The sequence below is a fragment of the Dipteris shenzhenensis genome, chromosome 16, assembly GCF_047967505.1.
Source record: "Dipteris shenzhenensis isolate YYH24624 ecotype China chromosome 16, Dip_SZ_1.0, whole genome shotgun sequence".
Classification (NCBI taxonomy): domain Eukaryota; kingdom Viridiplantae; phylum Streptophyta; class Polypodiopsida; order Gleicheniales; family Dipteridaceae; genus Dipteris; species Dipteris shenzhenensis.
Window position 1 is genome coordinate 41,960,871 of NC_141611.1, and position 26,428 is coordinate 41,987,298.

General features: G+C 40.2%; 1 pseudogene; it reads left to right on the top strand.

The window, feature by feature from the left end:
• Nucleotides 1-25,557, top strand: part of LOC147892971 (peroxisome biogenesis protein 2-like) — a 36,043-nt pseudogene extending 10,486 nt beyond the window's left edge.
• Nucleotides 25,558-26,428: the final 871 nt, after the last annotated feature.

A 26,428-nucleotide genomic window follows, 5' to 3' on the forward strand; every position in this document is an offset into this window, starting at 1 on the left:
GGTGGGCTTTAGTAGCTGCTCAAGGCTGAGCACTCATGCAAAGTTCTGCTCCATTGTTCTATGCTGACAGACGCTTCCTCTTCAGATTAGTTATGCTCTCCTACTGGATGTAATCTGCACCAAGGTTTGCTCTGGATCTGCTGTGTGTCTGCTCCAACATGAACGGTTTCTGACCTCTTTGCTGCCCTGGAATGCAGCTTAAGTGTGTTGTCCTTGGATTGTGAAGTAGATCCCTGGATCTCCTGCTCCTCCTCTCTCAGAATAGTGACTGCAGGTGAGGCTTCAGGAATGACTTTGGCTCCTTGTGTGGGACACTAATTATAGGGGGAAATCCCCTCCAAAATGGCCAACTGGTTGGGCAGACTGCCGACACAGTCTTTGGTCCACAGACAGCTGACCTGCTGCTATCTCCTGGGTCCACCCAGTCTGCAGATAGCCGATGTGCTTCTGTCTTCTCATGATAAAAGGATTTCCTTGAAGGCACCTTGATGATGGTTCTTCCATGCCTCCTGTACCTGCTGCTGTTGCCGACCTGTTTGTGCTGCTGTACCCACCGCCCTCCTGATGTACTTGCTGACCAGGTACTGTTGCAGCCTTTATTTACTGCTGCTCACTGTTCTGCCCTTTGCTTGGGCTGTTGGCTGGGCTCTTTCCAGCCCCACAGCCAGCCCATGTGGGCATCCTGTGGTGGCCGTGCCAAATAAACCCTAACAGGGACTTCAGTATAGCCATGTTGCTGCCCACATGGCACCTAACCCCTTCCCCCTGTAGGTTCATCCTCCCAGAAGTATGCTAAGGTGTCAACCCCGTGAGCTCTCCTCATTTGGGGCTCATAGGTTGGGCATTGGCCCTATTTCTCCAACACCCACTCTCATGACACACTCTGGCCCAACACCAGCTCTATCAAAGCTGCTCCATCAGCTCCTTTGCAGATGCTCTTAGGAACATGTCGAGGATGTTCTCTCATCTGGCCTGAATCCCGCATATTGTGTGTGCAATCTATTTTTGTATTGTTTCTTTTTGTTGACTTCATCTTGATGCTTCCAGTCCATGGCTGAGTCTGTCCTTCACCTCCAGAGTGCTGACAGAAACTGAGTACATAGACTTTGTATAAATGGATGCTCAAGTATGCGTGGGTGTGTGGATTTGTATGTGCTAGAGCATATGTTTATACTATGGTCTACACCCACTGTTGGGTGCTGATGATGTCAGTGGGGATGTCATAGTAGCTAGTCCCTGCTATGAGTGATGGGTTTTTTTATGGTTTTCAACCTAATGAGTGATTATCACGAGATTGAAACTGCACTATGATGAGTTTGGGCATGTTCCTGGACTCATCTAGGTACATGTCACCTACTTTATACATGCAAATGCTTTTAGACCTGTGAACTCCATAAATATCACAAATGAAAAGCAGGATTTCGTGGGGAAGTGGTCATTGTACAGGGTTCATCAATGTGAAGGCTTCTGAAATTTTAGTAAATGTGATTGTTGCCCTTTTCGTACGTAGTTCACATGCATGCATGATGACAAATAGTGAATTTTTTCTGCTTGTAATCTATGTTCAAATTTACATCTGTGTATGCTTGTTTACTGCAAGCTAGCTACTGAAGGTAGAAATCTTTTCTTGTCAAAAGTTAGAGCTTATATGCCATTTAAGAACATAATGCGTTCCCATCGTTCCAGAAACTTCATTGGGTGGGGATATCTGTCATTACGTGGGGTCTCTCCTAATTTATAGAAAGAATAAAACTCATCGGGGGCACCTACTTGTCTCTAAAAGGTTTACATTCTGAAATCATGGCTCTTTTGTTTGCCGGCTAAGCAGTATGTTTTTTGGCTTGCATAGAACTCCTTGGGACACAAAGCATGGGTGTTGCTGCAGCGGGCGGAAACTGTGTTCCAGCTTGCAAGTTTTGTCAACCTGCTTTTTTTCCTTTGAACGGGAAGGTCATATTTTTTTCTTGAATCGCCGATCACATTTTGCTATTGTAACTGTTATCTAATGTATCGTTCTTCTTTGTGGTGCAGATATCGAAGCTTGATAGAGCGTTTTCTTGGTGCAAGACTTATCTATCAAAGGCCGAACATGGATCGATCAGTAAGCTTTGAGTACATGAACCGGCAACTTGTGTGGCATGAATTTTCAGTATCCCTCTGTCAATATTTTTTGTGAGATATGCTTTTGACTACTGGAGTGGGATTGTGCAATAATTGAAAATTTTCACAATATAGAAAACAACTTTTATGGCAGTGCTACTTACTAACCTATTTAATTTTTATTTGTACCAAAATAACAAAATGCCATTAAATTGCAGGAACTTTTACTGTTAGTTTTACCACCTTTGAACATCACTTCTATTAAAAAGGCTTTTACATTTCCGTTTTCAAGTGGAGAAGGGGCAAAGGCAATCACGAAAGAGGATGCTTTTCCTGTTTGCGAGCGATGCCCGATAACTATCACTTACATCGCACTTCTGTGTGAGCATCAATATTGCTACTATTGTTTGAGCACTAGATGTATAGCAAGCTCATCATTTCGATGCATAAAATGCAATGTACAGGTTTTGGCCATGAAACAACGTCATTTGCAAGTGACCGTTGAAACAAAGAATTAATGGAAGTCAGCCGGGTATTATAAAAAGTAAGCGTGTGAGTCACTTTGTATGAAACGACTCCTTTATGAGTGGAAATGTAAAATGGGTATTCTATTATAAAAGTTGGGTTTTCGTCCAAGTTGCGGCCTGTTGGTATTGCGATAATTCTTTCTATCTTAAATGGTGCGTTGCCCTATGAGCTAGATTTAGATTTAGATGCTCGTTTGGGAGAGACTAAAATGAAATCGTTAGACTTCACAAGCAGTTGTACTTGAATGAAGAGATTTGGACTGCTTTTTGATTAGCCTTCTCCTTTAGTGCTAGCCTTCGTCATGGCTGAGTTTGCCCTTCACCTCCGGAGTGCCGATAGAAACTCAGTACGAAGACTTTGTATAAATGGATGCTCAAGTATGTGTGGGTGTGTGGATTTGTATGTGTGAGAGCATACTTTTATACTATGGTCTATACCCATTGTTGGGCGTTGATGACATCAGTGGGGATGTCATATTAGCGAGTCCCTGCTTTGTGTGATGGAGTTTATGGTTTTCAATCTTACGAGTGACTATCGTGAGATTGAAATTGCACTATGTTGTGTTTTTAGAGGGTGAAGTTGGGAATGTTCCTGGATTCATCTAGGTATATTCTATTATTAAATCTTACTCAAGACTGAGAAGTCATCCACTAGAGTTGGTTTAGTGGTTGCAGGGTACTGGTTTATTTTGTAGATGCTCTAGGTCATTACAGGGCAATTTTGCTTGTGAAGTATTCATAAACAATAACAAATTTCATAAAATAATAACAGGTGGGAATGAACCTTATGGATTTGGTACCCCACCAAAATCCATGGAGGATGAAAGATAAAGTTAGGCATTGATATTGGTTGGACATCATAGTAGCTATGGTGTGCGTGATGAAGCTCTTGGTTTTCAAATTTGTGCATGACTATAAAGAGGTTGAAAAGGCATTGTTTGCTTTGTTTCTATAGGATGAGGCTCGGTCGTGTGGAAATATGCTCTAGAGTTTTACTAAATACATTTATCTCCTTACTTGGCCTTGCAAGACCTCACTTGTTATCTTTTTATCCTCATTAGTTCGTATTCTTGAAGATTTTAGATCTACATTTTTCAAAGCTTAGTAGCATAAAATAGAGATTCATAAATAAGGAGTAAGAAAGCCACCCATGTGCCATAGACCCTTCTGGTCATGCCTTTTAATTTGCGAATCCCTTGATAACTTTCATAGCCCACTTAACAATGAGCATGCTCTCTTAGTCAAAATAATATGTGAATGTAAAATAAACAAAAGATTTGTAGAAGTCATCTATATGCATGCTTGCTTACCTTACAGCTACTCTTAGAGACTTAAAATCCAACGTGAAGATTCTCAGTCTTAAATTATGTTACAAAGGCCAGAATATAGCTATGTCATATAACAACTTGGGAAGAGTTGAGCCTTGTGCACTCCTTGAATTCTTCAGTTCTCCAGATAGAGTAAGTTACTTTTTGTGGTTTATACTTTGTCTCATAGCCCCATGAAATGTCAGTAGATCTTTCTTTCTTCACATATCTCTTTTTCCAATCTAGCCCACTTCTTGTCAATATGCAAGAGGTTGGCATGGCCTTGTTTCTCTACATGGTGGTAGGATGTTCCTATCATTTGGATACATCACTCATCTTAGGCATTAGTATATTTGGTATCCAATTTCTTGTCATATGCTTGACATTTATTAAGAACCTTGGCAAAGTCTTTTACAAACAATTAAAGAGTATGTTTATATTAACGGATCAATACATATTTTAAAAAATGGTAATGACATAATACATGAACTTAAAGAGAGATTGGGATCATCATGAATCATCCATATTAATATGCCATGTAGTGTGCATCTTTCGCTAGTCTAGAAATGTCAAATATGTCAACACCATTCCATAGAAGCCTGAATTCTTCTATTACTTGCTCCAAGTATACATCCCATGTTTTTGGAGAGCATTAATAGAATATATGTTGATCATATTGCAAATGTATACGCATGTGAAAATAAAAAAAAAAGGTCATAGAATGCTATTTTCTTATCACCAAAAGTTGTTAACAAATATAACTAGCCACATTATTCCTTGTGTTTAAACTAAATGCTCTTTTCTTATCACCATAAATGGTGGAATATGGTAGTTAACAAATACAACTAGCCATGTAGACCATTTTGTTAAGTGTGTTCCAAAAAGACTAACTCCCTCAAGAGCAAGTCCCGTGTTCACATTACGAGGCTGTCACCATTAAATCCAATTTCTTCTGGTCACTTAGTATGTTGTAATCCCAAACCTTTACTACGTCCACAGATCCTAATCTACCCTTTGCTAATCTCAATCTTATCAAGTGCAAAGGCAAGATTGGGAGGACCCATCAGAGTCCCAATCCGATGACAATCATACAAGTCTTCCACTTAGGAGATCTAAACCAAAGGCCATATGGGACACAATGTAATCAAGATCTAGAGAGCATGACATAATAGAATCGCCCTTGCATTGGCCCACGCATGAGATATCTCCTTCATAGTCTCCGACATGGGGAGATAGATGATTGGAGCAATGGTGGCCCTTGCCAGATGGTGAGCTACAACTTGTAGACCATAAAGGAGGAGGAAGGGTATCAAAATAGGTTGATGAGATTGAGCACCAAAAATGTCTTATTAGTTACTTCCTTTCTTGACGACACTACTCCTCAAGGATTAGACCCTGATCGCTTGTGCATATATTTATACTAGGCTATGCATTCCCTTTTGGAGAGACATTCTTGTCTCAAACACCAGCCTTGAGTGTTGATGCTTGGTTTAGTGGATACTGTGTGTGTGTGTGTGTGTGCATGCGTGAATGCCAACTTGTGCATATGTGTGTGCATCCATGTTTGTGTGCAAGTGCTAATTTTTCTTTGGGAAAATTTTAGAAAACTTAGCGCTCCTTTGGGTTTGGCAAAAACCATGGCCTTTAAAAAAGAGAGGATAAATGTGTATTGGTTGCCAAAGATAGCCTAACTTTGGTAAACTGCATCTTTTGATTGGCAAAACCAAAACGGGTTGATGTTATATATCAAATTACATACTAAGGCATGATTTACATCAATATAATGTTTTTTGCACCATTCAATAACTCTGCACTCATGAAAATAAGTAGTTTATGAAGTTATGGCTCATTTTTCCATCAAATTTGGGGCAAGGTTGCCCATTTTAGGCTATCATTTCTCAAGGATTGGGATGGTGGATAGCCCACTTAGGTTATCCTCCCTTGAAAAAGGTCTTGGTAGGCTATTAGTTAGGTGGTACCTTGTGTGTTTGTGTGCAGCACAAGGAGCTAATGCAACCCTTAGGCTTTGGCATAGCCTAGTTAGTCTCCTCTATTTCTTCCTTATCCCATGACCTATTCCAGCTCTCTTGTCTCTCTCCTCCATTTCAACATCCTAATTGGGTAGCGACCTTCTTACTTGAGGCCCGACATAGAGATTACCCAACGGGTGTAGGAGTGAGACTAAGTTGACCATCCGGAGCCCAACTCGAGGATGATCATAGAGAAAGGGGCTCAAATAGGTTGATGAGGCTGAGCACCAACAATGTCCTATTTAGTGACTTCCTTTCTCGATGACACTAGCCCTCACTAGAGCCATTATCATATGCTCTATCCTTAGTTGACTAATAGATTTGGTTCCCCAAGCAACATACAAAGGTTCAAAACATAGAATGGGGATAGCTAATCGACTAATTCACTGACAAGGATCTGCCCCGTATCTCTCGTGTAATAGTTATACTAGGCTATGTGTTCCCTTTTGCAAAGACATTGTGGTGTATTTCTCTTTTTTTTATTATCGTCTCAAACATTAGCATTGGGTGTGGATGCCTGGTTTAGTGGTTCCGTTCCGAGTCAACTTTTATTCTATTTCGTTTTCTATAGTCTCATAGACCCTTTGATCTTTTAAAGACTTTAATATTCTCTCTCTCTCTCTCTCTCTCTCTCTCTCTCTCTCTCTCTCTCTCTCTCTCCCCCCCCCCTTCGCGTGAGTGCCACAATTGTGCATATGTGTGTGTATCATGTTTGTGTGCAAGCGCTAGTGTTTTCTTTGGAAAATATTCAAGTTCGAAAAAGTTGGTGCTCCTTTGGGTTTGACAAAAAAGAAACAATGGCATTCAAAAAAGAGAGGAAAAATGTGTATTGATTGCCAAAAATAGCCAAACTTTGGTAGCTCGTATCTTTTGATTGAGAATCCAAATGGGGTCATGTTATATATCAAATCAAATAGTAAGGCATGATTTACATGAATTTCATGTTTGCTTCACCATTCAATAACTATATACTCATGAAAATAAGTAGTTTATGAAGTTTGGGATCATTTTTTAAATCAAATTTAGGGCAATATTGCATATTTTAGGCTATCACTTCTCAAGGATTGGGATGGTGGATAGCCCACTTAGGCTATTATTTTTCAATCGGGGTCTCCAAAAAAAAACAATGGCAAAGCATCTCCTAGTGAACTTGGCCTTGAATTTGGCACCATTGGCAAAGAGAGGTGTGTAGGATGATGTGTTCCCAAGTTTTGCTTTACTTATGAGGCATGGAAAGCTCAAGAGTGAGGAATGAACTTGAAGGAAGGTGATGCTTCAAAAGTAGAAGACAAGAACTAGTTGGCAAGTTTGTCTATTGAAATCATGGAATTGGATTGGACCTACATACTTGTAGCTATCATCATAGCTAGATATCATTGAAATTAAATTGCAAATGGGCCATGATGCTCAAGCCATGTTTGGTCTTGTATGAATAGAATGGATCTTTGCTCATGGAGGAGGATTGGATATGCTTTATTAGCACTGGCTCTCCTAGAGACAATGCTTTAGGATTGAGTCGAGTGGGAGTTTTGTGATTATTATTAGTTTTTTACGAACTTTTATTAGGAATTTCTAAAATTCTTAACCTCTACTTTACATGGCTGTTGGCTTTTTAGCTTTTAGCTTATGTGTTCTTTTAACCCCCCTCCAACATGGCCCCCCTCCAACATGGCTATAAATCAATTCAAGGACTCCACTCTCCCTCCATTCTCCCTAGAACAATTTCCTTGGCTTCCTCCAGCTACAAGTATTCAAGTCACTTCAAGCTTTCCGGTCGCTCATCTAGGTCTCACGTGTTCATTTGTGAGCAATATGCTACTGATTCGCTTGCTAACTGCTGCTGAAGCCGTTGCTTGGAAAAAAATTACTATCCAGAAAGCTGTTTGCCAGAAAAGCAGGTTTGCTTGTAAAAAAAAATCCATTTTCCTGTTGAAAGGGCTTTATGCTAGCCAAACGGGCTTTATCCTACCTAATGGCCTTTATGCTTGCCAGTGAAGAGATTGTCATCTACTCGATCTTTTTATAATAATAAAGTTAAAAAAAAAACCCCAGGAAAATGTTGACATCAAAACTTTGCAGGTATCATTGGTAAAACCTTCAAGGAAAAATAATGTTAATTTACCTTTCAGTTTTAAATTATAGTTTTTTTTAAAGAAAGGCGGTGGCTTTGTAGTCAGTGGGAGACCATCCAAATAACCATAGAACCTTGGCAAAGCCTAATGGATCTTGCGAGTAATCAAAGCGTTTCTTTCCTGTTATTTCTTACTTAACAATCGACACTGTCTAAAGACCTGTAAAACCCACAAATTGGAGCCAAGTGCTTTCGTGTGTACATGCAGCCTTGTTCTTGTTAGCCACCACCTCACTTGTAAGGTGCATGGATTTCAGGATGCATAGCACATTGTTGTTTGTAGGCACAACTTAAAAATAACTATTGAATTGATTGAGCCATAAGGTCAACACTAACACTTCTTGTTTACCATTGTACCACATGAAGTTTAGCTTCCCAAGGAAGGAAGGCTTGATGGGTGGTGAGAGTATCTCCCTGTTCCCCCCAACTGGTTGGAGTAGAGAAATGAGGAGTTGTTCTTCCTTGTCCTCTCAAGCACTACACTCTTGTTCATCCTTTCTCTCTCAAACACTATGTTCTTTGAGCTCCCTAGCCTGAGCTGCACGGTCTCGAAGTTCCTTGGCTTCCCAGTCCCTAAGTTTCTAGGCTTCTTGAGCTTCGTGGTCTCAGAGTTCCTTGGCGACCTAAGCTTGACAATCACGTTCCTATTTTACCTCCTGAGCTGCTCTATTGCACTACCTGGCGGCTTGCTCACAATTGTCCTACATTTCCTGAAGCTAAGACATGGGGTTGAAGAGAGTCTCGCACTGTTGTTGCATCTACATCATATTCTACATCATCACCATCATGGTATACATTGGAGTAGAAGTATTTGTGGGATTCTATGGTGGCAGGGGTTGGAAAATTGATCCTCCTTCCACTTATCTTGGACTACTCACTAGCGCTCATGGTCCCCTTACTAGATCTTGTATCGACCATAAAACAGTGGAGCTATGTCTAAACTGAGCCTCCCTATTTTAGGACAAAATTTTTGAAACTCTGATACCAATGTAACAGGGAGGTAGACTGATTCACTCTCTCTCTTGCTCAATACTATTTAAACTAAAAGAATGATGCAGTAAAAACACAAGTGATACTATGGAGTGAGTGTGAGAATCAGACAGAGAGAATTTATAGGGCCTCTAGAGAGGGAAAGTAACTAATGAATAATGGTTGTCCAAGAGGGCTGAATACAATTGTAAAATAGATAAGTACTATATGGAGGAGAATCCCTCATTACAAAAGAGAGAACTAGAAAACTACTATAGACTAACTGAAGGGTTGGAGGTGCTATTGGTTTGCCATAGTCTTCTATTACCATAATCGTGGACTCAAGTGCTACTGCTGTGGCTGAGTGCTAGAGCTCAATGAGGAAGATGAGGAAAGAGGGCTGAAGGCTCTCCTTCTATAGGGCCTTTGGACCCCCTAAATGGTCGACTAGCTTCATGCTACTCCACCGACTGAGAGACACCATTTGCCGACCTACTATGGGCAGTCCCTTCTTGGGTGGCAATCCTGCCTGGTGGTGGCTAATATGTCTGCTACATGTCTGCCTACATGGTAGGTGATGTGGTTGCTATGCTAGCTACCATGGATGATTTTTTCCTATTAGTTTTGTGAAGAGACGAAACTTTTATATTGGTGTTGAAAGTTTGTATGCCCTAATAAAAATAAAGGTTTGAAAAATTCGCAAAGATTTGAAACTTTTATGAGAAAAAATTTAAAGTTTTGCCATAATTTACAACTTTTTCTTTAAAATTGAAAAGAAAAAATATAAAATTGTAATATGTTATACAAAAATTACAAAACTAAGAAAACTAGCTCAATAAACTTTCGCCAAGATTTTATATTAATAAATAAGCATACATCCCTGCTAGCTAACTACGTGGTAGTCCAACATGTCCACAGGCTACGAATACCCATGACAATTTTGTGCTAGTAGAATTGTGCCACTGATGAAGGATGGCAGATGAGGCCTCCCAAGAGAAGGAAGTGGGGGGGGGGGTTACATTTTTTTCACAAGCTTGTTGGACCATCCTCTAGTACTATAAAAATTTTATCTTTCATAGGAGGTAGGCAGATCTTATTGTCGACATTTCTTTTAGATTCAATAGAAGATACCACAGTGTGGTAGCTTTTGTGATGTAATCAAGCATATCTAGAAGGAGACTAGGGCTGATCATGAGATAACCCATTTGCCAAATGTGATGCCTGCAATTATAGGGGTAGAAAGGTAAATGTTAAGGCCGAAAAGGCGATATCCTTTCTAGAGCTCAAATCGCAAAATGCATGAAGATGTTAACATAGTCAAGGGAATCTCTAAGGATAGGGCTAATTTCCTCCCCATCAAATGTAGTCCTTCTTACCTTGGTAAATCGTTAATAGACCATGTAGATTTGGAATTGGAGAAGGTAGAAAGGGCAAGAATTAAAAGCTAGATAGCTTTGGCTATCAGTGGGTGATTGCCCTTCAAATATTTTTTTCCAAGATGTAAAAAGGAAGCATGTCAAAGAATGAATTGATAGAGTGGTGGATAAGAATGGCAACATGATTGTAGAATTTTGGCACATTGCAAAGGTGTTCAAATTAGAACTCAACAGCATACGGTGGGTCAAGTTGCAAAACAAGATGTTGAGTGGCTTTAGAAAGCCTAGGATGTGCTATTCACTGTGCAATGTACGGTTTCTAAAGTGCAGGCTTTCAAAAGTCTATGTTGTGATATCTATGTGAATGTAGGGTTTCTAAAGTGCAAAGACAAGGCCTTACAAAGACCTTCCACCATCATTAAAGAATAATGGAGGCAACTAATAATATGGAGAGTGATAAAGCCCCCAAGCTTCATACAGTTTCATAGTGGAGTTTTTTGTAGTATTCTGGGATTCTAAGAACAAGTCTAATATTTGAAGTTGGATACTCTCTCTCTCTCTCTCTCTCTCTCTCTCTCTCTCTCTCTCTCTCTCTCTCTCCTGCTTCATTTGAGCTTTCCTCTTATGAGAGATCTCCACCTTCGAGAATTCTCTTCTTTGCACTCCATGTTTTGCAATAAGAAGTGTTTGGGAAGGTAGTCAAACTCTTTACTTCTAGTTTTTTTTATCATCTTCTCCGAAAGTGGATTTTCTCTCTCCCTTTGCAACTTATATCCCTTTTAAATACAAGCCAATTTTGAACCATCCCTTTCAAATACAAGTTAGTGTTGAACCATCCATATGGCCTATAGAGGCTAGCCCTCAAATAGGGCTAAATAATTGCTATGGTTGACATAAAACCTTCAGTGGCCGTGACTCGAGTTTCCCTCAAGCTCCTCCTATAGCAAATCCTTTCATCAACATAGCCTCCCTTACCACATTCTCCAATCTCAATAGACACCCCATACCATTGGGTAGGGCCAAAACAAAGTGAGAAACTTCCTCCCTAGACTTCTTGTAAACAAAAGGGCCAACCAAGGTGTATATTTAACCAATCTCCCTATCACCAGCATCCGCTTCTCCAAATTGAAAGCTTCTCCAAAGATGAATTTTGAATATATTCTTGAATTGGAAGCTTCTCCAAATTTCCCACCATCTGTATCCACTGTCTTGATAAGGATATCCCATTTTTCAATGGTGACTTTCAATATCTTGATTCGTTAAAACCCAATGCCTTGTGTCTAATAATTGCTCCCAACTTTTCACTCGATGGTACAATTTGAATGAAACTATATCAACGTGAAGCTCTCTTCAAAGAGCATTATCATGTATCTTTAGTTATTATATTAGATATTAAACCAAAAATCTATGACTCTCCGTGTGTGACTGTTTCTTTTTCAGACAGTTTTTACCCCTGCCCAGTAAACTGCCCATATCTCTCCGACCGCTTCTCTGTTTCTTATGAAACTTATATCAAAGCGAAGCCTATTTCAAGATGCATCTTAACATGGTTTGAATATTTGATATCATGTCTCTACTGAAAGTTATGGTCCTCTGTGTCTAATGATAGTTTGCAAAGTATTTTGAGCTAATTGTAAAGGTATCTATGAAGGAGGTGCAATGTTTCCCCAGAACCTACCCATTCGACCTAATAAGTCCCTTCAAACTCCTCCATATATATAAGTTCATGCCATGTTGAGCCGCAAGATCTTCTTTCAACAATGTATCGCACTTCTCTTTGGCACATACCGGCTTCCTGAGATTATGGCCTCCGTTGATCCTTTCCTTCTCCCTATGCTTTGAGTACAACATCACTTGGGATGTTACCATCTTCATTCTCATATAAGGGAGGATAGTATGGTGTGATCTCCTGGTATAAAAGCTTCTTTTTAATGTCCTTTTTCTAGTGATGAATATCTCTATCACTCAGTTTGAAAGCAACAGGAAGTGAAGAGGTGCGTGAAGTTTATTACCCCCAACTTCATGTCACATCTTTTGGTGGAGACGCCTGGTACGTTTGGTATTGGATTCATCCCACCTTAATAAACGGTCTCGGGTGTACTTGATTGCATGTAAAGCCTAGTATAGGCATGTGGTTTTTGATGTGATAAAGAAGATGCCTGGAAGAAGTCCGTTAAAGAGATTGTAGCCCGCCGTTTAAGAGAACTAGAAGATTGTGAAGGTGATGTTCAAGCTATTCGCACGGTCACCATGATCATATCCTTTATTTTTACACACTTGAATATGTTGGTGAATTGACAATGCCATCAGTAGGCATAATGATAGATTGGGGATTGTTTCATGCACTGGCAGCTTGGTGCGAAGAAGAGTTGAGTCTTTGGGTAGTTTTTGACTATAACAATGGAGTGGTGATTCTCAATGCTTTCAACTTCTTTTGCTATGCAAATGATGAAGAGTACAATATCTTGAAGCTGTTATGTGCACTTCCAATTGTGAGAAGGGTCATTCTTGAATGCATGTATACACAATGTTTTCATGGTGCTGGTTGGGCACTTATTTTTGAAGATTTTATTGAGGATCACATTGTGGAGGGCTTTCAACAAGTGGTTATGTATAAGAAGTTGGTCTTGGTATACTAAGGCTCTGTGGGATCTTGTTTGGGATATTATTTGGATCTTGATGTTTCCTTTTTGTGTTTCATCATACTGAAGATTCTAGTGCTTCGAGGGACCCAAGGGGAAGACTCGGAGTCTTATCTTCAGGATTTTGTTTGAGGATGCCGGCTTTTTGGATGGTCCATGAAGGATCAGGCCGAGATTTTGCCTGATTTTCTTGAAGGTGTAGCCTTGAGTTGGCATGAGGCCTTGCCGGACTCTACCAAGGAGGACTGGGACCAAGTGGTAGCTATAATGAAACAGAGATTTGGGGCAGTGGAGTCGCCAAATGCTTTGATGTTGCAATTGGACCGGTTCTATCAGGGAGAGGGTGAGATGGTCTCTACGTTGGCAATCCGATATGAAACTTTATGGACAAAGTATAAAGGGGTAGCTTTGCGAGCTGTGGCATCTGCAACATCGGCCCCTCAAAGTCTCGTAGGGATGAAGCACTTAAAGATGAGCAAATTTGTTATGGCTTTGGAGCCTCATCTTTGCTCGAAAGTAATGAGTAAAAATCCAACAACATACATGGAGGCACTTCGCATTGCGACCAAGTAAGAAGCTTCTCTAAAGATCGAATCCTCTTTTGTGTCTTCAATAGCTTCAACTTCTAAGGTGGAGGTAATGGGCACGCCTTAGGTACCAAAGTCCTCTGAGTTAGATCATAATATCTCCCAATTGATGGCAGAGTTTGCTGATTTGAAATTGCATTTGGTCAATGCATGACAACCGAGAGCACCAAAGAGTGAGGATAGGCCTTGAGATAAGAGTGGGATCACTTGCTATGAATGTAATGAAAAAGGTCACTATCGCCCTGAGTGTCCTAGATTGAGAAAGAAAGAAGAAAAACAAGTATCCTTGTTAGAAGCTTCTTCAGGGGATGAGGAAAGAGAGGTAATGATGGCTAAACAGGGGCATGGTAAAGCAAAAGAAGAAGAAGAAAGCAAGGAAGAAGTAGATGAGGAACGTCGTAGTAAGAAAAAGAAGGCAGCTAGAAGGAGAATTAGCCAGCCACAATTTCGTTTAGGACAAGGAATTGGAAGCTATGACTTGTTATCCGACCTTAAAGAAAAGGAAGCTCATATTACCATTGGTCAATTACTTGCTTTGTCTCCAAAACTACGGAAGGAATGGGGAAAGTTAGCAAAGCACAAGAGTGTCAAAGAAGAAAAAGAAGAAAAGTGCCATGCCTATTGTTCAAAAGGTAGATATAGATGTTGGTGATGATGTACCTATGGTTGATGTGATCATTGATGGTCAAGTGATTTCTAATGTGTACATTGATGGAGGTGCATCGATTAATGTCATGAGTGAGAAGACCATGATAGATGCTGATTTAAAATACTCTAGTACTACCTCTCCTTATCGCATCAAATTGGCTGACAACACTAGGGTAAAGACCTTGGGAGTTGTGAAGAATCTAGAAGTGGATGTATGTGGAATTTCTGTGCCGACTACTTTTCAGGTGATCCCTACCAAGCCAGATGCAGGTGCCTATCCATTGATTTTGGGAAGGCCTTGGCTATGCAAGGTGAAGGCTGTTCAAAAGTGGGATACTAGAGAATTGATTTTGCAGGGAAATGATAAGAAGGTGCACTACAACATCAGAAGCCGCAAAAAGGAAGTTGTCAAGGAAGAGTCTTCAACATCAGAAAGTTCAAGCTCTGACTTAACCGATGAAGAAGAAGAGACAAGGTGTAGCTCCGAGGAGTCTAGCTCAGAGGGTGAGGTGGATGGAGTGGCCTTTGGTCTTTGTCTTTGTGCTAATCGAGATGAGTTAGGAGGGAACAAGGTGGTGGTACAAGAAGATCCTGTAGGGACACTTCATGTGGAGGATGTGGAGCACACTAAACGACACCAACGAAATGAAGAGCTTCTTGGTGATTCTCTATCAAGTAGTGAGAAGCTCCAGTACTTGGATATGTTAGATGATTTTCCATGTCTCTTTGCAACAAGCTATCGACTAGTCTCTCTTGTGGAGCACAAGATTGAGTTGAAGCCAGAAAGCAAGCCAGTTGTGCAACGCTTAAGGTGATTGGGAGTGATCCAAGATAAGGCACTAAAGAAAGAGGTAACACAACTACTTGAGGCAAGATTCATTTTTCCTGTTGATGATTATCTCTTGTAGTTGTCACACCAAAGAAAGGAAATAAGTGGTGGGTTTGTGTCGACTTTCGTCCTTTGAATGTATGCACTAAGAGGGATCATTTTCCTTTGCCATTCCAAGATGAATACTAGACCAAGTAGCAGGGCATGAGATGTATTATGTATGTGATGGCTATTTTGGGTACTTTCAAATTTGTATTCGGGAGGAAGATCAAAAGAAAACATCATTTGTCACACCTTGGGGAGTTTTTGCTTATAGAGTGATGCCTTTTGGATTAACCAATACACTAGCTACAGTTTTAAAGGTTCATGAGTCAAGTGCTTGAGCCTTACTTGGGAAAGTTCATAAGGGTGTTTTTGGATGATTTTTGCATTTATTCTCGGTGCATAGATCACATGGAGAAGCTAAAGATGGCCTTAGCTAGGAGTGATGAAGCAAAAGGGTGTCTAAATCCTAGCAAGTGTCATTTGGCTCAAACAAAAGTCTTGCTGGGGCATATTGTGTCTGAAGAAGGCTTGCAAATGGATCTTGACAAGGTTCAAGCAATCATGGCATTGCTAAGTCCTAGGAGTGTCACTGGTGTTCGTAGAATTCTAAGAAAAAGCAAGTATTATCAACGCTTTTGTGATGATTTCACAGAGATAGTGCATCCCATGAACTTGTTGACAAGAAAAGAAGTTTCTTTTCAATGTGGTGTGGAGCAATAAGAGTTTTTTCAACAACTTAAGGAGGCCATGAGTAAGGGCCCAATATTGAAGCCCCATGATTGGTCTCAAGACTTTTATGTAAATCCAAGTGTATCTTTGCATTCAGTTAGTGCGGTATTGCTACAAAAAGGAGAGGCAGGTAGAATGCAACCCATCTATTATGCCAGCCACTGATAGCTTACAGAGGTGGAAACAAGGTATGAAGAAATGGAGTAGCAAGCCCTCTCTTTGCTGTTTTCAGTCAAAAATTTTCACTCCTATTTATTACTTCGGCCATTTTTCTTCCTTACCTCTCAGTCTGTATTAGCATATCTAGTTCGCAAGCCTAATCTTGGGGGGAGATTTGCAAAATGGTTATTAGAGCTTCAAAATTTCTCTCTCTCTTTTGTCACTAAAAATACCATTAGGTCCACTATGGCAGATTTGCTCACAGGATAGCAAGATCTAAGAGAAGAAAAGAAATATAAGGAGGACATTAATGATGAAAGGGAGACACCACCAATAGCTTTTGTCTTGTATTTTGATGGGGCTTCTAGTCCTTCACACCAACAAGGAGCCGAGGGGATAGTCTTGATGAATTCTGAAGGTCAAGAGGTGTGGGCAAGAGGACAAGAGCTTCCAGGTATCACAACTAACAATGCAGCTGAGTAAAATGCTTTGATTCATGGTTTGGATGGTTGTGTTCAAAGTCAAGTTAAAGAATTGGAAGTAAGAGGAGATTCTCAGCTTATTATAAAGCAAATGCAAGGGCATTACAAGACAAGAAGTCCTCTTAATCAAAAGGCTATGGCACTATGTAGTCAATTTGATTTTTGCAACTTTGTTCATATAAACAGAATAGAAAATCAAAGGGCAGATGAGTTGGCTACTCAAGCCATTGTAGTACAAGACCGGGGGGTGGTTTCTTTAGTAGACACTGGATGGCCAAAACTGCAAGATGTGCAATATGTGAAAGAAGGCATGTTTCCTCGAGGGTGAACTCCACAATAGAAGTAGAAATTGGTTACTTTTGGCCATGCCTCTATAAGGATGTATATGAATGTCACCAATGGAACCTATCAACTTGAGGATGTTGATGGCATAGTGATACCCGAATGCACCAATGAGTTTCACCTTAAATTCTTCTATGCTCGACCACCTTGAGGGCCAGTAGACCCTCTCTATCACTAGAGAGGATCTGCTAGGGGGGGGGGGAAAGATGTGACACCAGAAATTGATATTTCTTATTTGGCATTGGTATTGTTTTTCTCTATGTTTAATAAGAGTTTGAATATCAGGTGATAGCCTAGCGGGTCTCACTTATTTCTATTTTCTAAGACATTGTATGGGATTGAGAGGATGAGTGGAATGGATCATTGTAAATACCATGTGTATGAATGATAAATACCTTGGTATAGGGTGAGAGTTCTTTGTGTATGGGATATTATGGGGTTTTAAGAAAATAGGAAGAGTGAGTCATATAAAGAGGTGGGCTCATGTCCATGTGTTTCAATGATGTAAGAGAGGCCACATGCCAAGTGTGTGGAAGGCATGTGGAGGAGTGTCGAGTCAAGAGCAATCCTTCTAGAATTCCTATGTGGAATAAGGAGGACACAGACATATGGAAAAGAGAGGGTCCCTACGGGCTCCATGTGGAAAGACTCTTGACTTTCTCAATATTTTAAGAGTCTTGAGCATCTTTTGATAGGACACATGGCAAGAGTAGCCAAAAAGGACATGGATGGTGGCATATGGGCTTATGTGATCGATGGGGAAAGGAATCTACATGCAGCAATTGTAAATGGGTGAAGGAGGGTGACAAAATCTCTATAAAAGGAACCCTTCTCTCCCTTGTTCATCATCTCCTCCACCATTAGGCCTCATGTTTCTATAGCTCTAGTCTCCTTAAATCTCTTCCATGAGCCTTCTCTCCCTCTTGTAGATATTCTCTTATGTAGACTCTTGAGTCCATCTCTCTCTAGTTTATTCTCTCTCTATGAGTAGTCTTAGAGATTCTGCTCCCTCTTGTACGTATGAAACCTCTTCTTCTCCCTTGTGTTTGTAGTATTTTGAGTTGCATTGGAGTGGAGTATCACTCTATTGGTAATGAAGGTCACTTCAGGTTCTCTCTCTTGAGTGTCTGTTCCCTTTTTCCATTGTTTTCTCTTGCAAAGTACTCAAAAGCGTTGTCTATTCGGCCGCTCATTGCGCATACATGGTTTATCTATTTCCCAAGTCACAAAGGGAGCTCTTCCTTCCCTCCTACGCAACCTCTATGGGACTTGGATCATTTATGAAGTCTAATCATGGAGGTAGTATTCTCCCAAGTCAGCACCAATAGAAGGAGTAGGTGTTTTTCATGATAGTTTGACCCCCTGTCAGTATTTTGCTCATAACTTTTTGCTCGATGGTACAATTTGAATGAAACTTATATCAACATAAAGCTCTCTTCAAAGAGCATTATCTTGTGTCTTTAATTATTGTATTAGATGTCAAACCAAAAATCTATGACTCTCTGTGTGTGACTGTTTCTCTTTTAGATAGTTTTTACCCCCGCCCAGTAAACTGCCCATATCTTTCCGACTGCTTCTCTGCTTCTTATGAAACTTATATCAGAGCGAAGACATTTTAAGACGCATCTCAATATGGTTTGAATATTCGATATCATGTCTCTATTGAAAGTTATAGGCCTCTGTGTCTAATGATAGTTTGCAGAGTGTTTTGAGCTAATTGTAAAGGTATCTATGAAGGAGGTGGAATGTTTCCTCGGAACCTACCCATCTGACCCAATCAGCCCCTTCAAACTGCTCGATATATATCAGTTCATGTCATGTTGAGCCACAATATCTTCTCTCAACAACGTATCACTCTTCTCTTTGGCACAGACCGGCTTGTTGAGATGGAACATCAGGTGCATCGAAATCCCCAAAACCCAAATCCCCCACAATGAAATACCCCAAACCACATGCATGCAATAAATTATAAGGTTCATAGTTTCTTGGATGCTAGGAGGTGTCTTTTTGTAAGATCCCCACCTTTAGGAGGTGTGTTTTGTAAGAACAATGATAGAGAAAACTCCATTTGGTCAATCACATATATAATGAAGTATCTCCCTTTCCTATTTATGCATGACTCAAAATCTTTTATTGTCGTGTTTAAATACTACAACTTTCTTTACAGGAAGCTTTGCTCCTATTGGTTGTATAATAGTTATCTAGATACCTCCCTTCCTATGCATTGCCATTGATTGGTTAGGAGGGGGTGTCATGCATGTTGTGTGGGTGCCACAATGTTTGCTTTGACATATTTGCAAGCATACATGCCTCGTAATTTCTTCCATGTGTGCGCATACCAACCATAGTGTTTCATGAAGAGTTAAAGACATTGTTGTGCCTCGGTCAACTAGAGAAAAAAATGACATTGTTGGCTCTTGGGAAACCAAAGAAAAAAAAGATGCCAAGAGAGAATAGTAGAGGAGGACATAGAGGACATTGTTTGAGTGCTACCTATCCAGTAAAATGTTGTACTTGTTGTAAATCTTATGCCACTTGCGAAGGAGAATGATTGTAAAGAACACTGTATTCATAAAATTTGGACTTTCTCACTTCGTTTGGAATTTTTTTTTTAAACCGGTCACCTCCACTCAATATCACTTAGTAGACTCATAAATTGGGTATTTTGGGAGCACTAGATGTGTAAGTTCCACATAATAAACCTAAGAATTCCCTAAAGTTGTAAGTGGTGCCCTCTACTTGAAACATCATGGGTAAATTTGCAAAAAAATGGATCATCCCCACACAAATATGGTTTGATAAAGCTTAAAATGTTGTGCACCTCCACTCAATATGCAATATATGGAAAGAGTTGGTTGAATTAAATATAAAGGGGGTGTATAGATACACTATTTTATTGTATGGAAAAGAGTTTGTCGAATTCAATATATAGGGGGTGTATAGATACACTGTTTGATTGAATAATATGTTTAAAGGTCACGGTGTAAAGATATACCATTTTTAAGGAACAAGGCATACAATATGTTATCCTATGCTTCTTAATCTCATTCATTGTCATTAGATTCTGCTATTGCATTTTCACTTGATGGGTTAAGCCTAGCCAAATGATGTTTTAATATGTGCAAGGCTAGGATCACAGGAATTGTGATATATTTTTCAACATCATGGCCATGATTCTTTTTGTAACTTTGAGTCCTTGATGTCCAACAATGAATAATGCTACTCACTTCCACCTTTGTCAAGCCCTTTTTATTTGGAATCCATTCACGTTTCTTTTACAAGCAACCCTCATATAGTTGTTTGATTGTGTATTTTTTGGGGTGACTTTTCAAAGGATTTGGTTCATACCATAAACTTGCTGTGAATGTTATTGGCATTCCCTTCTAATCCCTTGCTATATGAGCAACCTTTGCCACCCAAATTGGGCCAGCTTGTTCATCCAACTCTGAATCTACATATAAGATGCCCAAACTGCACAACAAACATATCCTCTTCAATCTCATTAGATGGTACAAACTCTGGTAAGGGTTTATCCCCCTTCCTAACACAATATTTTCGAGGTAAAAAGCATGGCTCAGCTTTTGTTGAGATATCCAGCTCCACTCATGATATGCTAGGGTGACCATTGTGCATTTATGTCACTGACTTGTTAGCTACAGATGTGGTTGGTACACCGCCCATGAATAATAGCTGGATGATAGCTATCTTTATGTACTCTAGTTAGTGGCTCAGTTAGTATGCCACCTTAGTTACCTAAGTTTGGTTTGAGACCCACATATAGGGTTCACCTATTCTTTTGTACTTAGAGTTCTTTTGGATTTCACAACTAAGAAGAGAAAAATTGTTTTCAGCCTCCACCTTTGTGTATATTCCCCCATTGTGTATGTCAGAAAGCTGCAAGTGAGACTCCTTCCTTCTCTCCCACTCTCTTCACATGGTATCAGTTCGTGGAAAGGAGCTCAAGAAAGCAAACCAAGTTCGCGATGTCCTAGTAAGAGGATTAGTATTGCTTTCCTTTTGTTTCGAGTTTGGGAGCAAATCTCTGCAGGTAGCACAGTTGAAAAGTGCAAGAGTGCACTGTCCCAGATTGGGATGCCCTTCGCGATGTGGTGAGAGGGTGGTGAAATTATTTTTTTGATTCGAGGCCATTTCGGGGCCCGTTTTATTGGCAGAAGTTTTCCGTAGGCACTCAAGAAAGTGCCCTGTTTTTGTTGTGCAACCACTTTTCTACAGGTCCGTGAAAAGTTATCACAAAAATAACATCATATGCCTGTGCACAGAGATATTGGGAGTGACTGAATCATTCTTATTGCCTGTTAATGTATAATCGTCACTAGGAAGTGCCTGTGTGGTCAAATACCACTCTCGTCAATTTGGCAAATTTGCCCTTGTGAGGCAGAAGTTGTGTTTTTTTGTAGTGACAATATATTTTGTAGTGTTCTATAATGGCATCCAATGCTCTTTCACAGATTGTCACTGAAAAGCTTGACAAGGACAACTTCCAAGCATGGAAGTTTAGAATGAGGAATTTCCTTAAGGGAAAAGGCTATTGGGAGTTCATTACTGGAGCTGAACAAGAACCAATTATTCCTAATGTTCCCAATCAATAGGAGTTGCAGGAATTCTCATTTGAGTGCTGGAAGACCTATTTCATGTGAAAGCTTAAAGACACATGCTACTGCACTTATCACATGTAGATGATTTCTTTCAAGGATGCAGTCAACCAGCTAAGGACCCAAAGTTTTGGTCTTCATGGAGCATCTTGCAACTGTGACTGTCAAATATGTGGAAATAGTGAAGATTGTTGAGCTTTTGGATAGGCTTACAAGGGTGTCACCTTGGTGTCACTCCCCTTTGGTAGTCTGTGTGCCCCAAATTTGTTGGAGCCACATCCCACTATTGTCAATGTCTATTGGGTGAGTGCAAAAAATGTGGTCCAAAGAACATGTCATGTTGCCCTCGTGAGTTGAATCAAGTTTCCAAAAAGGTGATGGTGAAGGTGTTTTAGAATGTGGACATAGGAACCACTGTGAATGGGAAAAACAAGCAAAGAACACTATTCTACACCATTGCAAATGAAGTGAGAACTATTTCGTAGAAACGATAACTGAATGGAAGATTCTTTTTTACACTGTTAGAAATTGCCATTTTAAACTCATTTTTGAAAAACTGGCTTCCTATTATATGTCCCAACAAAAAAAACATTGGAAAAATGGAATTCTTGACTTGAGTGGATTTGCATGAATACATTAAATTGAGAATGTTCTCCATTAAACTGATGTACACACAAGGAAGAAAGTTAACATGATTGAAATTTATCCTATCAAAATAAAAGAAGAAGGTGCCCATCATACTCTCTGCATATTTTTCTCTCCTCATCAAGAACATATTTTCTAATTCCCAGATGATGCCAGCATGTATTGCATCCTCATCTTTAAGTCGTTGTACATTAACATGACCAATGTGTTTATGCCAGATATCAATATCTGCAACTACACCATCCCATGTGCAAACATTGCTGCACTCAATTCAAGCATGTCCACATCCAACGTAAACATCCTGCCCTTCTTCTTCCCTTTTGCTATCAAGCGGCCTTTATTTTTCATATCCTCAACAAAGCATCCATGAGGATTAAATCTGACCTGCAAGCCCTGCTCAACCATTTGACCAACAGAAACTAGGTTCTTGGTGATGTTTGGGACATGAAATACATCAGACAAGTATTTCTTTTTCCCATCCTGCATAAACAAAGGAATCTTACCAATCTACACAATTGGATGTGTAGGATCATCACCAGTCTCCACGAATCCTAGCTTTTCCATTTTCCTTGCATCCTGCATCCATTTTGCATGACCTGTCATGTGGTTTGATGCAATTGAGTCAACATACCACATATCATTGCTTTCTTCTGCACTTGTCATAGAATTGGTCATAGAATTGGTCATGTGCTGCACCATAAACAAATGCTCATTTCTGTCATCACCCTATCTACTAGAGGATGCATAATTGCCTTGCTGCAATTTTCCATTCATAATGTCATTCTACTTTTTATAGCAATCTTTAGCCATATGACCCATTTTACCACAGTAGTAGCATTCAACATTGCTATTTGCATTTTGGCCTCTCTTCCATCCACCATGACCTCTTTGGCTCCCCCTGCCTCTAAGGCTACCACGTCCTCCTCCATAGGACTAGTTTTCTTGAATTTGCTGCATATTCTGATTTTTGCCACGGCCTCCACATCGGCTTGGTCTACCTCTACCTCTACCTCTTCCAGCATTTGAGTAGAAGATAGTTTCTTTTGAAGTTCCTCCTGAAGAAGATGCACCACCATTTCTCTGCTCTTCAGAAATTAGAAGAGCAATCAACTCCTCAAAATCAGGAAATTTTTCACGGACGGCAATGGATGTCCAGAGCTGTGCATAATCCTTTCCTAGACCATTCAAGGTCACAGAAACTAAATCATCATCTTCCACCGGTGACCCAATGGAAGCAAGTCCATCTGCAATCTTCTTTACCTTCATGCGGTAGTCATTGATGCTCATATTTCTCTTTGCACATTATGCAACTCCTGCTTGAGCTACATTTTCCTGGCTTGCATATTTGTGCTATACATTTTTGTCAAAGTATCCCATGCCTCCTTTGGCGTGCTTGCATCCTGAATATGCACAATCATAGAATCTGAAATACTGATAGACAGCCAGTACATAACTTTTCTGGCTCTCTCATGCCATTCTTTAAATGCCTGCAACTCCTGTTGATTGGGAACATTAGGAATAACTGGTTCTTGTTTAGCTCCAATAATGAACTCCCAATAGCCTCTTCCCTTAAGGAAATTCGTCATTCTAAGCTTCCATGCTTGGAAGTTGTTCTTGTCAAGCTTTTTAGTGACTATCTTTGAAAGAGCATCAGACGCCATTACAAAACACTGCAAAAATATTCTGTCACTGCAAAAAACACAACTTCTATCTCACAAGGGCAGATTTGCTAAACTGGCAAAAGTGGTATTTGACCACACAGTCACTTCCTAGTGACGATTTTGCATCAACAGGCAATAAGAATGATTATGTCACTCCCAATATCTCTATGCATAGGCATACGATGCAATTTCTGTGGCAACTTTTCACCAACCTGCAGAACAATGGTCGCACAGCCAAAATAGGGCACTTTTCTGAGTGCCTGCGGAAAACTTCCGCCACCAAAACAGGCCTCAAAACGGCCTCAAATCAAAAAAATAATGTCACCCCTGTAGCATATAGTACCCTCTCGCTGCACCGCGAAGGGCATCTCAATCTGAGACAATGCACTCTTGCACTTTTCGGCTGTGCTACCTGCAGAGATTTACTCCCAAACTCGAAAAAGGAAAGCAACACTGATCCTCTTACCAAGACACTGTGAACTTGGTTTGCTTCCTTGAGCTCCTTACCACGAACCGAGCTCTGATACCATGTGAAGAGGGTGGGAGAGAGGTGAGGAGTCTCACTTGCAGCTTTCTCACATACACAATGGGGGAATACACACAAAGGTGGAGGCTAAAAACAGTTTTCCTCTTCTTAGTTGTGAAAGCCAAAAGAACTCTCTCTCTTAGTACAAAAGGAATAGATGAACCCTATATGTGGGTCTCAAACCAAACTCAGCTAACCTCGGTGGCATACTAACTGAGCCACTAACTAGAGTACATAAAGATAGCTGTCATCCAGCTATTATTCATGGATGGTGTACCAACCACATCTGCAGCTAACAAGTCGGTGACATAAATGCACAATGGTACCCTGGCATATCACGAGTGGAGCTCGATATCTCAACAGAGATGATAGCTAGAATTAACAAAACATGGTACCGGAGAGACGAGGATAACATATGGTCTCACAGATTCTCTAAAGTCTAGGACCAGGAGATCTCTAAAAAGCAATCGTGCCTTCTTTGGCTCATCTTACATCGAGGTATCTAGACTGCAGCTCGAGCCCAAAAGATCGGTCATGGGAATGGCTGGTGTAAACGATGCAATAGAATGAGAGAGGATATTCCACATTTGTTCCTCAATTGTTCCTATTCCAGGGAACTATGGCATTTGATACATCGACACATTGCTCCCTTCCCTTTTAGCTACTCGATCATTCTACTTGGAGACTCTCTTAACAGGGCTCTGCAAAATTGGAACGTCATCAGAGCCTCAGTGCTTTGGTCAATTTGGCTTCAGAGATGCAATAAACTATTTAACAATGTTCTAATGGATACTAAAAGTGTTTTTAAATCATTATGCATGACCACAGGAACGAAGAGCTAACGTCAAGAAACTCGGCCTTCTGCACACTCAAGCCCAAGACTACTTCAAGGTTGAAGAAAAAGTTACAAATGAAGAATTCATGCTGCTGGACCAAGCCAAGGCGCTGGTTGAATTGGTGGAAGCCAAAAAACAAGAGTTCTTGCGGAACAGTGGCACCCCAGCCCCAGTCCCCTTTGTCTTGTCGACTCCTTCCCCCCCCCCAGCTCCTCCTACATCACCACTTCCTTCTGCTGCTAGACCAAATGTCGTTGCTAGGTTAGTGGATCAGATCATGTCTCCTCTTGTGCATCCCTTCAAGAGACCAACCTCGCATGCAAATCCATCTAGTGTTTCATTCAAGGTTCGCCGAGAAGCATTCACTTGCTGAAGAATTCACGAAAAGAATGCGCAATCCCATTGCCCCTCCACCAGCTCTTATGGCTGCTCTTATAGCTCCTAATGCCTCTCTGTTAGTTCTTGCTCAAGTCAAAGAAGAACTAGAATAGATGTGTCTCTTATGAGGAATCCATCTAGATGGGCCAGATCATGTTTTGTTGTATCCCTAAGGACTACTTGTTTGTACTCACGTCTCTTTACTTTGATAGTATGCTTGCTGCCTATCATAGAAAGCTTTTCTGTTGATAATGCATCAAGTTGTAGCGAATGTTATGATTAAAGTCAATGATATCATTAGATTTCGGAATGATTGTGATAGAACTGGATGGTATCATCGAGTTTTTCATAAGTTATGACAAAACTTGATGATATCATCATAAGTTATGATAGAATTCGATAACATCACCGAATTTCGTCACAACAAATATAGAAATAGTAAAACGATGATAACTTTTAAACCAAGACTCCATTTTGGGAGCTGTCTAGCTCAAAATTTAGATCACGAGTGGCTCAACAATCATATTTTGGCACTTTGTTATAATTTTAAGTTGAATGCACTCCAAAATATGGTGAAAGGTAAGGGGGTCATTATGTACTACAAAATTCCTTATAAAAGTAAATTCCATCCAACCAACACATATATTGTACAAGCACCAAACAATAATCCTAGCATAAATATGGCTCTAATTTCCCATGTTTGACAAATCATATTATAGCTCATTGCTATTTTGTTGCAACTTATGACATAACTTGATAACATCATCAACTTCTATCATGAGCTATGAGTCATAATAACATCAAGTTTCCTGATAACCTATAGATGACTTTATCATAGGATGGAGATCAAATTTAAACTTTCAGCC